Source organism: Pseudochaenichthys georgianus, chromosome 6 (assembly GCF_902827115.2).
Source record: "Pseudochaenichthys georgianus chromosome 6, fPseGeo1.2, whole genome shotgun sequence".
NCBI lineage: Eukaryota > Metazoa > Chordata > Actinopteri > Perciformes > Channichthyidae > Pseudochaenichthys > Pseudochaenichthys georgianus.
This window is the reverse complement of record NC_047508.1, coordinates 24,972,302-24,987,245: the sequence shown is the minus strand read 5'-3', so window position 1 is coordinate 24,987,245 and position 14,944 is coordinate 24,972,302. Positions and strand designations below refer to the sequence as shown.

The window sequence follows — 14,944 nt, the reverse complement described above, 5'->3', positions numbered from 1 at the left end:
ACATCAAAGTGTGTCGTAACTCTTATCTCTCTATGGCTCTGGGTGGTATGTACAGGGGCGCCACCAGGGATTTTGGGCCCCATGAAAAGATATCACATTGTGCCCCACCACCAGGCCACGCCAACCAAGCACAATGCTGTAACCACACCTCCAGAACCCAACCGACTCATTTATGCTTTAAATAACTCTACCTGTAGGCTTGCATCTATCTTGTAGTCCAATACTAACTGCACAATATTTACTGACACTGAGCTGTGAAAATATAACACTGTGCAGACGTGCAACATTCTACTGCAGTAGAATTCACTCTTTGATATAACACTCACATTCCTGACAATAGTGTATATGCCTTTTTAATAACATTTTTGAATGGAACATTCATAAATCAAAATAAGTATAACTTAAATATACATGACCTCTTAAATTAAAATAAAGTGAACATTAACACCAATATTATCATTTATAACATATAACATAAGCAGCAGATTTTCTAATTAAATATACATACCAACTACAAAATAAGCAGGTATTAAAGTGTAAATGGACAACAAAACGGAAATGGAAATGAAAAGGCCTGATGATGGTGCTAAATCAGAGCAAAACTCTCTTGTCTTTCTCTCCTTTCTTTTCTTTTTTGAAAGCCTGACTTTGTTAGTGGTTGAGACATTATACACACGTAAGTACTCGCATCCCTGCCTCACATGCTCTCACTCTGATGGAAAATGCGGTGCCACACAGCGTTTGGAGACAGGACCAAACCATTACATGTAAATAGAGGGGGGGTTCGATGCTTTGGATAATTAATTTTTCGAAAAAAAAAGTGAAATGAATCGTAAGTTTAGTGAGTACATTATCAATAATGTTATATTAATGTTAATTATTGATGATTGATGAAAGGTTACTTAAACATTTTTTCTTAATGTTCTACAATTTTTGGGGCCCCTGTCAGTCACGGGCCCTTAGAATCGTCCTAACTTTTCACCCCCTTATGGCGCCCCTGGGTATGTATTAAGATGAGCCTGTGGCGCCATCCAGAGGAGAGAAGCTGGAAGAAGATGTAGGCTTGGTGGGAGGGGGAGGGGTCACTCGTTTTTTAAGTTGCTTTACTCCATTTTCTGAGTAAAGACACTTGGTTTTCCTGATGGCAATGTGCAGTACATTAGATAATGCAGATATAGGCAATCATAAAATGTGTAAACAAAAGAGGATGTCACTTTTCTACTTTTTTTTACGTGTCACTTGTTTTTAATTTCAGCTTCATTTCATCAGAAGTTATTTGGCACAGCAGAGAGGACACTCTGACATGTCCAAGGACCAGACACAGGAGGAGGAGGCCATGATAATTGAAGCTAACAGGTACAACTTGATCTACAGCAGCAACACTCTAGAGGCTTCTCAATACTCAAATTTCCCCTCCTCGACTCCCCTCCTCGACTCCCCTCCTCGAGACTTAGTCCCGCCCACAGGAGATGCGAGCGGAGGACCGAGGAGGGGAACCGGGGAAAGAGGAGGGGAAGCAGCAGACGTTTAAAGAAATGAGAACTCCTCTCCTCTGAGCGGTCATATTAAAGCGACGTCCGTTCATTATTACGTGGCAACAGCTGCATCAGCTGTCGAGTGTTTTGTCATATTTTATAATCTCTGTTAGATCAGCTGAACATTGTTCCCCCACATATTTACCTTGAATTCATTGAGAGTGCGGTATAATGAGACAATAACAGGCTACAGATGCGGACACACACACACAAATATATTTATATAAATATATGCAATTTAAAGTATGAGAGCACTCTCATAATAACGTAACACAATCAGAGACTGGATATATCCCCCCCCCCCCCTCTCTCTCTGGTCGCTGAAATGGGGAATTGAAATTACGGGCCAAAAGTTGTATTTGCAAGTATTAAAAGTAAGCAGAGGACACCAAACCAACTGAGACCTGTCTGTCCGCCGCATCTGCGCACACACTGTACCACACACACACCTACACACTGTACAGGACATACCTACACACTGTACCACACACACACACACACACACACACACACACACACACACACACACACACACCTACACACACCTACACACTGTACCATACACACCTAAGCTCCTAAAGCATAATCAGGCTACAGCCGTTGTGTATTTTAGTATGTGAAGCACTAAATGTTCTTAGAAAAATATCGACTCTTTGTTTGTATATATCTACTAAACTAAAGCAAATAAAGAGAGTAGGTCTGTTATACTGAGTGATATTTATTTTACACACTGCTCTGCTTTCTGCAGGACCTCACAGCTGTTCTCACTGTAAACATCGCGTTGCGATGAGAGCAGTTTCTAAAATAATATCCAGGGGATGCATGCAGAGCTGTCATTGGCTGAGATAAGTCCGGCCGTGTGTCACGCCTCCACCGTTCCCGGAAATGCATCCGCGGAGGAGCCGTGGAGGAACCATCAGTGTATCCTCGGTTATAGCTCCTCCAGAGAGCCTCCTCGACGCTCGATCCTCGGTCCTCGGTGTGCATTTAGAGAAATGAGACGTCCTTCAAAATGGCGCGCTGAAATTCATTTCCGGGTCACTACCGGAGGACCGAGGAGTCGAGGAGTTGAGGAGGGGAAATTTGAGTATTGAGAAGCCTCTTATGTATGATTTAAAGGTTATAGCAGAATCACTAAAGCCCTGGTCCTTTCTTGCTGTGATGTGTAGGTATGCATTAGCTTCACATTTCCTCTGGGGGCTGTGGTCCATCATTCAAGCAAAGATTTCCAAGATCGAGTTTGGATACATGGTAAGGAATTTTATTTTATTTCACATTACAAAACAAACACCAGTGGCATGGTACATTTATTTCAATAAACATAATGATTTTTTGTCAGTCACATATTTGATGTTACATTTGTAAATGTTGCCTTAAAGTAGACTATATTGTTTTGCAGGACTATGCCCAGTGCCGCTTTGATGGCTACCTCAAGTTAAAGAAAGCCTTCTCCTGATTCCCACGTTTTTATATGAAATGTACTAGTAGTATGCAACTCTGCTTACTACAAGCAATGTTGGGTGGAAGATATACATGTACATTTGAACATAATGCAGACAATCCATCCTATTAAAGCACCTTTCTCTGAAATGTGAAATTATTTTAGAGCAGGTAAAGCTCTACGGCTTGTTCAAATTGGTTGTGGGGCATTTGAGGGGCTCAGTCAACATGATGGTCGGCTACTGTACTAAACAATGCTGGTCATGTCTCTAAATTTGAGTTATTTTAGAGTTTTTTGTTTTATTCTGCCTTGCTCCTTTTTTTTGAGGTCCATTCTGCATTAGGGTTGTTCTTTTGAGGTCCAATAATGTTAAGTTAAAAGCTTAATTACCCACATTCAACAGAATATTCCACAAGGGCTCTTTTGTACAGTATCAATGTAACTGTTCTAATGGGTAAATAAACAGTATTACAGACAAGTGTACGTTTATGTCATTAATATTGGATTTATTAACTGTATTTTTGTAACTGTCTTGCTACCTTTTCTCTTCTACTTATCATTGTATGACTGTAACATCATCTGATAAACATGTGGCATTCTCATCTATGGTTTTATGTAACTAAAATGTACATCTGGCACTTGTAGTCAACTAAATTAAGCTAAATTGCTTAAATAGATCCTACAATTATTTAAACTTTTTATTTTTTTGTTTGAATACCATTATGTTTATCTAGACAGTCTCCTGGGTTTGACAGAAGCTACTTTCTTCACCAAATGTCATGAATGTCCTACATTTGACACAAAGCTTTGTCAGTTTACTTTTGAAAAGAAGCTAGCAGCTTTACTGTGCCTCATTAACTGTTTGTTTTTTAAAGCAGCGCTTCCTGTTGAAGTTCATACTGTGTCATCTGTTTTATGTTGGTTATGGTAGTACAAACTACTAGTTTAAATCTAATAAACATGTGTCTAGAACCTGTGTCAATGCATTTGTTTTTCTCATAAATACATTGGCCCTAAAATACATTTTTACAAATGTATCGATACATTTTGTGAAACATAAAGTTACTTTTAAAACTGCAGCAGTAACTTAGTTGCCCCATGATGACGTGAAGCTTGAAGGAGACCATGTTTCATCGCAGACGGTTGACTATTGTCCCACCTCCAAGTGCCAAAAATAGACCAGCCAGAAAGAGCTGCACTGCTCAAAGATCGAGAGACCTCCGAATGCACTGGATCTGTAGCAGAACAAACAGGAACTCTGAAGTTTGCCTAGCGTTGCATTGCACCAACTTCTTTAACAAGCTGTTTCTGTTGGCATGTGAGCGTTACAGAAGGAAAAGTAGATGAGTCAGTGAAACATGGACTCAACTAGTCGTTCTCGTTCTGTCCTTTATTTGCCATTGCTGTGGCTGCTTGTAATATTGGGAGCTTGTCTCCTCTCATTTGGAGCACTTACAGTCTGAATGTGTGATTGTAGGACTGGTTGTATGGTGCAAAGCATCTTAAAACCTGTGGAGTTTAAACAAAAAAATGGTACAGGCTGTATTAAAACTGTTATAATTGTCTTCACTTAGATCTGACACCGTCAATGAGATGGATCCTCTCAGGCAATGTGTTATCATATTAATAGAGGGGTTAAGCTTCTGGCTCATATATGTTCTTACAAGACTATGGGGAGCTTTTCCAGCAGTCACAAATTGGATAGCATCCCCAGGTGTTACAGATAGAGGATCAGACTCAGAGGAGTGGAAAACCATTGAGGCACATATTGTTACAGGGTGGTTTAGGCTAGGTTGCAGCGCCACCCTGTGGACGTATTGTGCCTGTGTTATATATATATCTGCCTCACGTGAATATACCTCAGTTGTATGATTGCCTGCTTAATGTGAATACACGGCGTTGAGACACAGCCTGAGTTGCCTTATTCATTAATGCACATACATCTACAAACATGGTGTCAGAAGCTCAAATAGGACCCAGCTGTGGATTGCATGCTACTGTCCGTCGCTGAGACAGAGTGCGTTTATTTGTTTTGGTGAGGTTTAGCAGTTTCAGTTAGCCTGTTAGCATTAGCGTCACGTTGGAACAATGGCATCCAGCATCCCACCTCCGGAGCCTATGAAGATGGCGGGGGACATCCACGGCAACTGGGTGAGCTTTCGAGCAGAATTTGAGGATTATCTGCTTGCGACCGGGCTCAGCGAGAAAGTAAATCCGGTACAAGCAGCTGCGCTCAGGAGGCTAATGGGGAACGACTGCCGACATGTTTACAAACACAACCTGGGACTCACCGCGGACCAACAAAAAGATGCGGGTGCTATACTGGTGGCACTGGAGCAATACTTCACACCCGCAAAGAACGTAATCTTTGAGAGGTACGTTTTTGGCAACCTTAAACAAGAGGATGGAGAGCTCTTGGATGCGTTTGCTACCAGGCTGAGGGAAAAGGCTGCCTCTTGTGAATATGGAGCTATAAAAGATGAACTCATAAGGGACAGGCTTGTTCTCGGGATAACTGACGAGGGTGCTAGACGTCGCTTACTAAGGGAAAATGACCTTAAATTGGACGAGGCCATTAAAATTTGCCGTGCAGCCGAGGTCATGGACAGCAAGTTAAAAACCATGTCACTGGGCAGCTCTGGACCTGGGGACAGCATTAATGCCACACAAGGACAGCGATATGGACGAAGGTCTGGCAGCAGGCCATCCGAGTCCACCAACACATCTGCACAACCACAGAGCATGAGAGACGCTGGCGAATGCAAGTACTGTGGCACACGGCACAAGCGTGGGCGGGACCTGTGCCCTGCTTTTGGTAAATCGTGCCGCTCGTGTGGCACTGCTAACCATTTTGCAAAAGTATGCATGAAAAGAGGCCAGCAGGCACGTCAGTTGAATGCTGTGGATGACCCGTTGCCAGGGGAACTGGAGGACAGCGATGAGAGAGACGTGTACACAGCGGAGAGCGTGGGGGCTGTGAACACTCGAGGTAAAAAGTGGTTTGTCAACCTGCCACTGCAAAGTGGGGTTCAGAGGTGCCAGCTCGACTCTGGAGCCACTTGCAATGTGATGAGCATCAAGGACAAGACAACACTGGCGCCTAGAACCCCTCTTCTGAAGAGTCTCACCAGATTAAAACTATACAACAGTGAGTGGATGAGCTCACTAGGGGTGTACAGCACACAATGCGTCATTAGGGGTAAGACGCACAGACTGGACTTTGAGATTGTGCATACTGGCCAGAGGCCCTTGCTTTCGGGTGAGACATGTGAGAGACTTGGTCTGATACGCTTCACCATTCCTGAGGAGCTGAATAAGGTGGAGCACTGCAGGAAGGGAGACCTGACCAAGGAGTGTCTGGTCAGCACCTACCACGACGTGTTCACCAGCCCTGTTGAGTCTCTGCCCGGTGATATTCACTTTGAGCTGGACAGCACTGTGGCACCGGTGCAGTGTGCTCCCAGGAATGTTCCAGTGGCCCTCAAGGCAGCTGTTAAGGCTCAGCTTGATCGATATGAAGAGGAGGGACACTTGACCACAGTCACTCAACCTACGGACTGGATTAGCAATCTAGTCATAGTGAAAAAGCCAGACAAATTGAGACTATGCATTGACCCGAAGGCTCTCAACCGTGCTCTGAAACGGTCCCACTACCTTATGCCCACTTTAGATAACGTGTTGTATAAGCTGCCAAAGGCACGTATATTCACCCTGGTGGATGCACGTGATGCATTCCTGCAGTGCCGCTTGGATGAAGAAAGCAGCCTGATGACAACATTCTGGACACCGTGGGGTAGGAAACGCTGGCTGAAACTCCCTTTCGGTGTGTCAGTTGCCCCAGAGCTGTATCAAAGGAAGCAGCATGAGCTGCTGGCCGGCTTGACAGGGATTGAGCCCATAGCCGATGACATCCTTATAGTCGGCTGTGGGGACACAGAGGATGAGGCCAATCGCGACCATGACACAAACCTCATCGCTCTGATGGACAGATGCAGGGAAGTAAAACTGAGACTGGGCCTGAAAAAGCTGCAGTTCCGAGTGAAGGAGGTCCGCTTCCACGGCCACATACTGTCCGCGGAGGGCCTCAAGGCTGACCCTGAAAAAGTCAGGGCGGTTCTGGACATGCCAAACCCCACAGATGCAAAAGGGGTCCAGCGGTGTGTCGGATTTGTGAACTATCTGTCCAGATTCATGCCACGCTTGTCAGCGGTATGTGAGCCGCTGAGGAGACTGCTGGACAAGGATGTGATGTGGCACTGGCTGCCCAAACATGATGCCGCCATGAAGGAAATCAAGGCACTGGTCACGGCGGTGCCAGTCCTAAGGTACTATGACGTCCGCAAGCCAGTCACCGTACAGAGCGACTCCAGTCAGGCGGGTCTGGGCTGCTGCTTGCTTCAAGGGGGACAGCCTGTCGCATTCGCCTCCCGGGCATTGACCCAAACAGAGCAAAATTACGCACAGATTGAAAAGGAGTGCCTGAGCATCGTATTCGCCTGCCAACGCTTCCACTACTACCTATATGGGAGGAGTGATGTGACTGCAGAGACCGACCACCGCCCGCTGGTGTCCATCTTCACCAAGCCCCTCCTCAGTGCGCCAAAGCGCCTTCAGAGCATGCTCCTCACACTTCAGAACTACTGCCTTGCGGTGGTATACAAGCCAGGCCCTGAGATGTACATAAGTGACACGCTCAGCAGAGCCACCACCCCGCCACAGAGAACAGACACACTGTACCAACGTGAGATGGTCTGCAGCATGCAGCAGGAGCAGGGTGACACGGCGGCCATTCAGCAGGCAGACTATTTAAATGTCAGCAGCCAACGCCTGACACAGATTCGGACACACACTGAGGAGGATGTGTGTCTTCAAACACTTAAGTCTGTCGTGCTGGAGGGATGGCCAGGACACAAAGAGGAGACCCCTGTAGCCGTCAGGGACTACTGGGCCATCAGAGATGAGATAAGTGCCCAGGATGGCGTGCTCTTCAGGAGTCAGCGCGTCATCATTCCAAAAGCTATGCGCCCGGAAATGCTGAGACGGATCCACTACAACCACGTGGGGGGCGAGGCGTGCTACAGGCAGGCCCGTGATACACTTTACTGGCCCGGTATGCAAGGGGAAGTCAAGGATTATGTGCAAAAGTGCTCTGTGTGCAATGAGTATGCACACGAACAACAGAAAGAGACTATGATGTCACACCCGCTCCCCACACGCCCCTGGCAGCTAGTAAGCATGGATCTGTACAGCTACGCAGCACAGAACTTCTTACTCGTGGTGGACCATTATTCTGACTTTTGGGAGATCGACCTCCTCCCTGACCTATCAGCGGACACCACGATCCGTAGATGCAAGGCACAGTTTGCACGCTATGGTGTCCCAGACAGGGCCATTTCGGATGGTGGAGGCCAGTTTGCCGGTGGAGAGTTCCGGGCGTTTGCGAGAGAGTGGGGTTTTGAGCATGTCATGTCCTCACCGAGGCACCCAAAAGCTAACGGCAAAGCGGAGTCAGCAGTGAAAATTGTAAAGAGCCTGTGCAGAAGGGCAGACCGTGCCAAAGAGGACCCCTGGAGGGCCATATTGCATTGGAGAAATACGCCCACTGAGGGTATGCATTGCAGCCCAGCACAGCGGCTTATGTCGCGGAGACTGAGAACCCTTCTCCCTGTGGCCGATCAGCTACTGGTGCCTCAGGTCGTCATGGGTGTTTCTGACAAGCTGAAAATGAAACATCAAGCAGCAAAGCTGACATATGACAGATCAGCCAAGGATCTGCCGGAGCTGAACGTCGGCCAGCCCATACGGATGAAGCCACTCCCAGGAGACAGGACGGGCAGATGGAGGAGAGGTGTGTGCCTTCAGCAGTTGGGACTCCGGTCCTATCTGGTCGGTGTGGAGGGGACCACGTATCGGCGCAACAGGGTTGATCTTCGACCAGCAGAGGCGGCCCTTCTCCAGCCGTCAGTTCTCCCAGAATCGGCCCCGGAGCAGCCTGCGAGTGGGGGGAGCGCCAGAGAGGTCGTTGGCGTCCCCGAGGAGTCTCCAAGGCCATCACCCCCGGGGTCGTCGCGCTCTTCCCCGCAGACTGGGGATACACCATGCCGTGAGTTACAGGGCCGGGCCATCTCCCGGAGCGGACGGCTGATTAGACCTCCTGACAGACTTGACCTCTAGGTCACGCACACATACACACACACACACACACACACACTTGGACTGTGCGCACTCCAACACACATGGAAGATAAAGATTGAAAAAAAGTAGAGAGATTGTAAAAGAGATTGTAAAACAAATGTGATTGATTGTTCTGAGTTTATTGCTGATGTGTTCGGATCCGGCTATTATTGAAGTGTCTCTGCTATGTGCACTATTTGTTGTTGAAATCATTTGATTAATGTTCTGATTGAAGGTCAACAGTTTAATGGCAGTATTGATCCTGTGTTGTTACTTAACAAAAGGAAGGGAGATGTTACAGGGTGGTTTAGGCTAGGTTGCAGCTCCACCCTGTGGACGTATTGTGCCTGTGTTATATATATATCTGCCTCACGTGAATATACCTCAGTTGTATGATTGCCTGCTTAATGTGAATACACGGCGTTGAGACACAGCCTGAGTTGCCTTATTCATTAATGCACATACATCTACAAACACATATCACCCTGGAGATGGAGATGAAACCATGGTTACAGTGCAAACCAGCACATGTGCATTCCATAGGTAAACAACAAAACACACATTTCTAAACTGTACAAGTTAACCAGATAGAACTGGAGGCCACAACAATCTTGGTTTAATCATTCATTTTTTAAGGTGGATATTGGGAGGCGCTCACAGTGCAGTGAGTACTTCCGAGCCTTGTCCCAATCCAGAATGAGGGAGACTTCAGAGAGCTTCATCCTCCTGGACCATGTGTCCTCCTCCGTCTTACACAGGCGTAGGGAGGCGACCCTCTCGTCCACTGGGTTAAACTCCAACAACGAAGCACCCAACCGGGGATTTGTGCGGAGGTGTTGCCCACGTTGCCTTTTCGGGCTGTGCCCGGCCGGGCTCCGTGGCAAGCCCGGCCACCAGACGCTCGCTGACGAGTCCTCCTTCTGGGCCTGGCTCCAGAAGGGGACCCCGGGCTTCCTCCGGGCCGGGTATCCTCACTTATTTGTTGTTCTTTCATGAGGTCTTTTGAACCAATCTTAGTCTGGCCCCTTGCCTGAGACCAATTTGCCATGGGAGACCCTACCAGGAACACAAGGTTCCAGACAACACAGCCCCCATGTTCATCAGGGCACACAAACCTCTCTACCACGGTAAGGTGCTGGTTCTTCAGAGAAAATGACAAGGCTGTAATGCTAACTAACGTGCTAGCTACTAGCTAGGTAGCTAACTTGATCCAGCCACTTCATCAGACGGGAAGCGAAAAAACGAGCAAGACCCATTGCTGGTATGATAACAACCTGGTACTAAGCACACAGGCATCTTGTTAAAGTTATCTTATTTTAGCAAGCGCCATATAGATTATATATGGTGCTGATCTTAGCTCTCTCTTAGTGGAGGAAAGACCTGCACCAGCTTCATCCACGCTACGTTGCTGTTATCACTTGCTCAGTATCATTTCATTTGACCAAATGTCTTTACATATACATTTAATATATTTTATTATTATCCGCCTTTTTGTTTCATGTCCTTTTATTTAAACATTTGTTGAGACTTAATCTTATGGTTAAAATGTAATTTGTATAATCACTCTTTTGTCTTTATTCTACATAGGCCTACAAATGTTAGAGATTCCATTCAAACCTGTTGATTATTCAGATCTTCCTCAGGAATAGTATGTTGAATCTTTAATGCCAAATGTATATCATTTTCTCACAGGATATAGAATGAGACAACACAGTTGTTATCCATTGTGTATGAATGTTTCAGCTCTTCAGACCAACATAGTAAGATGTGAGCATGTTCCTAATTGTGTTGGTATGCAACCGATCTGGTCTGTTTAATAAAGCAAATCTGCACTTTTATATTGTAGAAATTGTTCAATTAAAGCAGTCTTTAATTGTTTGTCCTAAACATAGCAATATATGCTTTTGAAATGTAACATGTCTTTGAAAAAATAACAGTATACAGTTTATATTGTGTATCACCTTTAGCTTGAAACACATAGATGTGTTTTTTTATCTATAGAATAAATAAATAGACAGACACTTTATCAATCCCAAATTGGGAAATTATTTTTACAGCAGCAGTGTGTTCAGGTATTAAAATATTTAAAGTTGGAATAAAGTATAAACTACACAAGTATAATGCAAAGCAATCCATAAGATAAGTCCGATATTTTCATGAAAACTCCCCAGGAGACACCGACACTCGTGGCCGAGAGGACTTCGGAGTTTGCTGCATGAGTTGCACTGTATGATCTGTGGTGTAGTGGGCTGTCACTCAAAAACTGAGTAGCCAATGGGGACGCACCCCTGAAAGTCCCGCCCACCTGGGACGTTTGTGTCAAAATCGAAAACAATAAATGAGGGAGCGCAAACGAGAAATCTGCAGCGAGAGCAAAAGTCTGATCATTGAGAAAGAAGAAACAAGAACTGCAAACAAAAACCTATGTTAAAACAAAGAAAAAAGGCTTATAGTGTCTGATCCCACCCACATCCACCCAGAATTCCAGCTCCTACCTTCTGGTAGAAGATTCAGGGTTCCCAAGAGCAGGCTGAACCGCTATAAGCACTCATTCCTACCAATGTCCGTTAAGCTTCTTAACATTCACAGGAAATGAAATGTAGTCAACAGTCAAATGTAATGATATGTACTTTTTAAATGTTGGCCATAAGGGTTGTGCAATAGGTCGCCATTGTCAGTATGTGCGTCTGTGTGTATTGTGTTTGTTCAAACGGTGTATGATTGATGATATGTGTATGAATGTCCACTATGTTTGCATATTATGTACGCGGAACTGCTGGACGGAGCCCAGAACAAATTTCCTTACGGGGACAATAAATTATATCGTATCGTATCGTAGTTTACATGATTACACACATTTTTTAAATAAAATGTATTTTGCTTGACTTTTTTCTCTCTTTAACTCTTAGTTTTGCTTGATTCTGAGAAAGTGTAGCTTTATCTTAAACAAAACTAATCCCATACATGTGTTTTCTTTACTCCGCTGCCGGTGGTTAACGGAGCGTCCACACTACAGCTTCAAAAAAAGCTTGGAGCTGGGCATGTCTGTATCTTGGGGATTTTATTCAAGCAACGAGACCAACAACCAATCACATGAATCTCCCGCCCCCGACATACAAAGCAAAAAACCCCGGGGATTTTATGGGAGCAATATATATATAAACTCCCCAAACAGGCGAAAACCTACCAGTTTCACCCACTGTCTCTGCCACCTCGCCTGGTTCCTCCGGTTTGTATCCCGGTAGGTGAAGAGGGTCTGGTCATACAAAACCGGGTGATTTGCTACAGCGATAATTAGTTTCTCCTCCAACTTCTTTTGAAATATAGAAATGAACAGCGGGATATCTCTCCCAGTTTAGACGCAGTTTGATTGGCTACGGCTTGAGCTGTCAGATTTTCCGAAACGGGATTTGATTCGCTGGCGCTGGCTACTCCGGCGGCGGAGACAGACCGCTATGCTACCCACAATTCAGTTCGGCGAAAAAGCGAGGCAATGTGACGTCACCCCATTCAAAGTGAATGGGCAGATTGAAGCTGTCGACGCTGTAGTGTGGACGGGCCGTAACTGCTCTTATGTCAAGAAGCATCAGATCAGTGCATGTGCTGCATCGTCCAATCAGTGAGCGATACACAGTCAGGGGGCGGGGCGAGTATCTGAGGATTTCACCGGAGGATGGTCTGGTAGTTCCTATGGTCACGACTCTTTGAAACATCTCTGTTGCCGGAAATGCATCCACGGAGGAGCCGTATGAGGACCCATCGGTGTATCCTCGATTATAGCTCCTCCAGAGGGCCTACTTGACGCTCGATCCTCGATGTGCATTTAGAGAAATTAGATGTCCTTCAACATTGCACGCTGAAAATCATTTCCAGGCCACTACCGGAGGGAGGACCGAGGATTCGAGGAGTCGAGGAGGGGACATCTTTTAAATGAGACACGGCCACGGAGCCGACCTTGAATTAAACACCCAGAAGTAGGCTACTTGTACTGTACTGTAGCATATCATTTTCGAATCAATCATTTTTCAAATTATGAACTTCACATATATAAAAAAAAAAACATACATTTCTTGGGGTTGCTTAGCAGTTGCTAGGCCATTGGTGTTGCTGTAGCAACTTCAAGCTACCGCCTGGCGCCGTCCCTGCTGGGAAATTAGATAATTGAGAAGCCTCTAATATGGGAGACCTCCACGGGACCTTATTTCGGAAAAATTATGTATTGAAGTCAATGTCGAGAGAAAGATTATCTTTCGATCCCGTTTGAATTGTGCCATGAATTACACATATGATGTTTGTCAATTTAAAAGATAATTTTGCTAGTCAAAACAATTAAAATGTGTCGTAAAACTGTGAAGTAACACATTTGTTTGTGTGAAACGCTCAATGAACTACATCTCTGGTCTCGCGCACGTCACCAACACAAAGATGGTCGTCACGTTAGCACATTTCATGTGGGGTCCTGCTGCTGCCACAAACTATTGCTCTAGTCATCCTGGTTTAGGGGGATCTGTAAACTATCGTAATGATTTAGGAAGGGGGTCCAAATCTTTGTAAACTTCTGTACAGAGCCTTTTAGAGTGTACCAGATTTTTTCAAGTTTAAGGAAGTGCATTATGTCTCTTATCCATCTAGTAAAATTGGGAGGTGCTTAATCCTTCCAGGACAGGAGAATGAAGTGCCTGGCAATCAAGGAGGTAAATGCTATGACTGCCTGAGTTTTACCTTTAAGGTTGCCGGTTTCAAGGGTGAGCATGTCTTTTTGAAAAATCTTAGAGTATGCCCCAAAATGAGCTGAGGTTGGGACAGGACCAAAACATGTGAATGTGATCTGTTGACTGTTACAGCGAGGGCATGAAGGGTCTGGGTCAGGGAATAGCTTTGCCAGCCTTGCTTTGGTAAAGTGCACTCTCAGAACAATTGTGAGTTGTATCAATCTATGCCTATAGCACACGGGGAAGAGGTATGTATTAAGTCAAGCACTTTCTGCCATTGATCGTCTGCCATTTCCTCACCAATGTCATTCTCCCAATACTCCTGATATGTTGCAGAGATAAAGCAACAATATTGTTTATAGACCAGCCCTTACCCGGCGATAGTGAGAGAATATGATCAATTGCGTTGTTCATTGGGATGTTAGGGAAAGAAGAGATATTTGTCTAATCTGGAGATATCTGAAGAAGTGAGACTGTGGTAAATTAAATAAGTGAGAGAGTTGTGTAAATGATCCAGATTTCCCATCTACATACAGATGTAATCCCATTTGTGTCCCATATCCCGAAAGTAGAGTCAGAGAGGGAGGGGGGAGGGAAGTTGTATTTATTCTTGAGTGGAGAATGTACCGACGTTGTCTGCAAATTGAAATGCCTTCTAAATTGCGACCAAATTCTGACGGAGTACACCACTGGATTAGAGCTGAATTGAGGTAAAGAAGGAGGGGACTGAGCGCATAATATGGAACGTAGATTAAGTGGGCTACAGGCCTGTTCCAATTGTACCCAGGCCTCACCATTGCCAGGTTCAACTTCCTTCATCCATTGTAGCATTGCTTTTATATTGCACGCCCAGTAGTATGGATGAAATTGGGTAGGGCCAGGTCGGCAAGTTTTTAGGACTTTGAAGGGCACTTCTCCTTATTCTCGGGGCTTGCGATTCCAAATGAATGATGAAATGCTTCTCTCCAATTAATTAATGAAATACTTTTTTTATCAAGATAGGAATATTCTGAAAAAGGTAGAGGAATTTTGGTAATACAATCATTTTTATCAGATTAACACGGCCGATTATGGACAAAGGT

At 45.1% G+C, this 14,944-nt stretch overlaps 1 long non-coding RNA gene across 1 annotated transcript; it reads left to right on the top strand.

Moving 5' to 3' along the window:
* Positions 1 to 942: 942 nt before the first annotated feature.
* Positions 943 to 3,948, top strand: LOC117447613 (uncharacterized). The gene is made up of 3 exons (XR_004552247.2): positions 943 to 1,356; positions 2,705 to 2,786; positions 2,935 to 3,948. It is a non-coding gene; the product is annotated as an uncharacterized lncRNA (long non-coding RNA).
* The last annotated feature ends 10,996 nt before the right edge of the window (positions 3,949 to 14,944 follow it).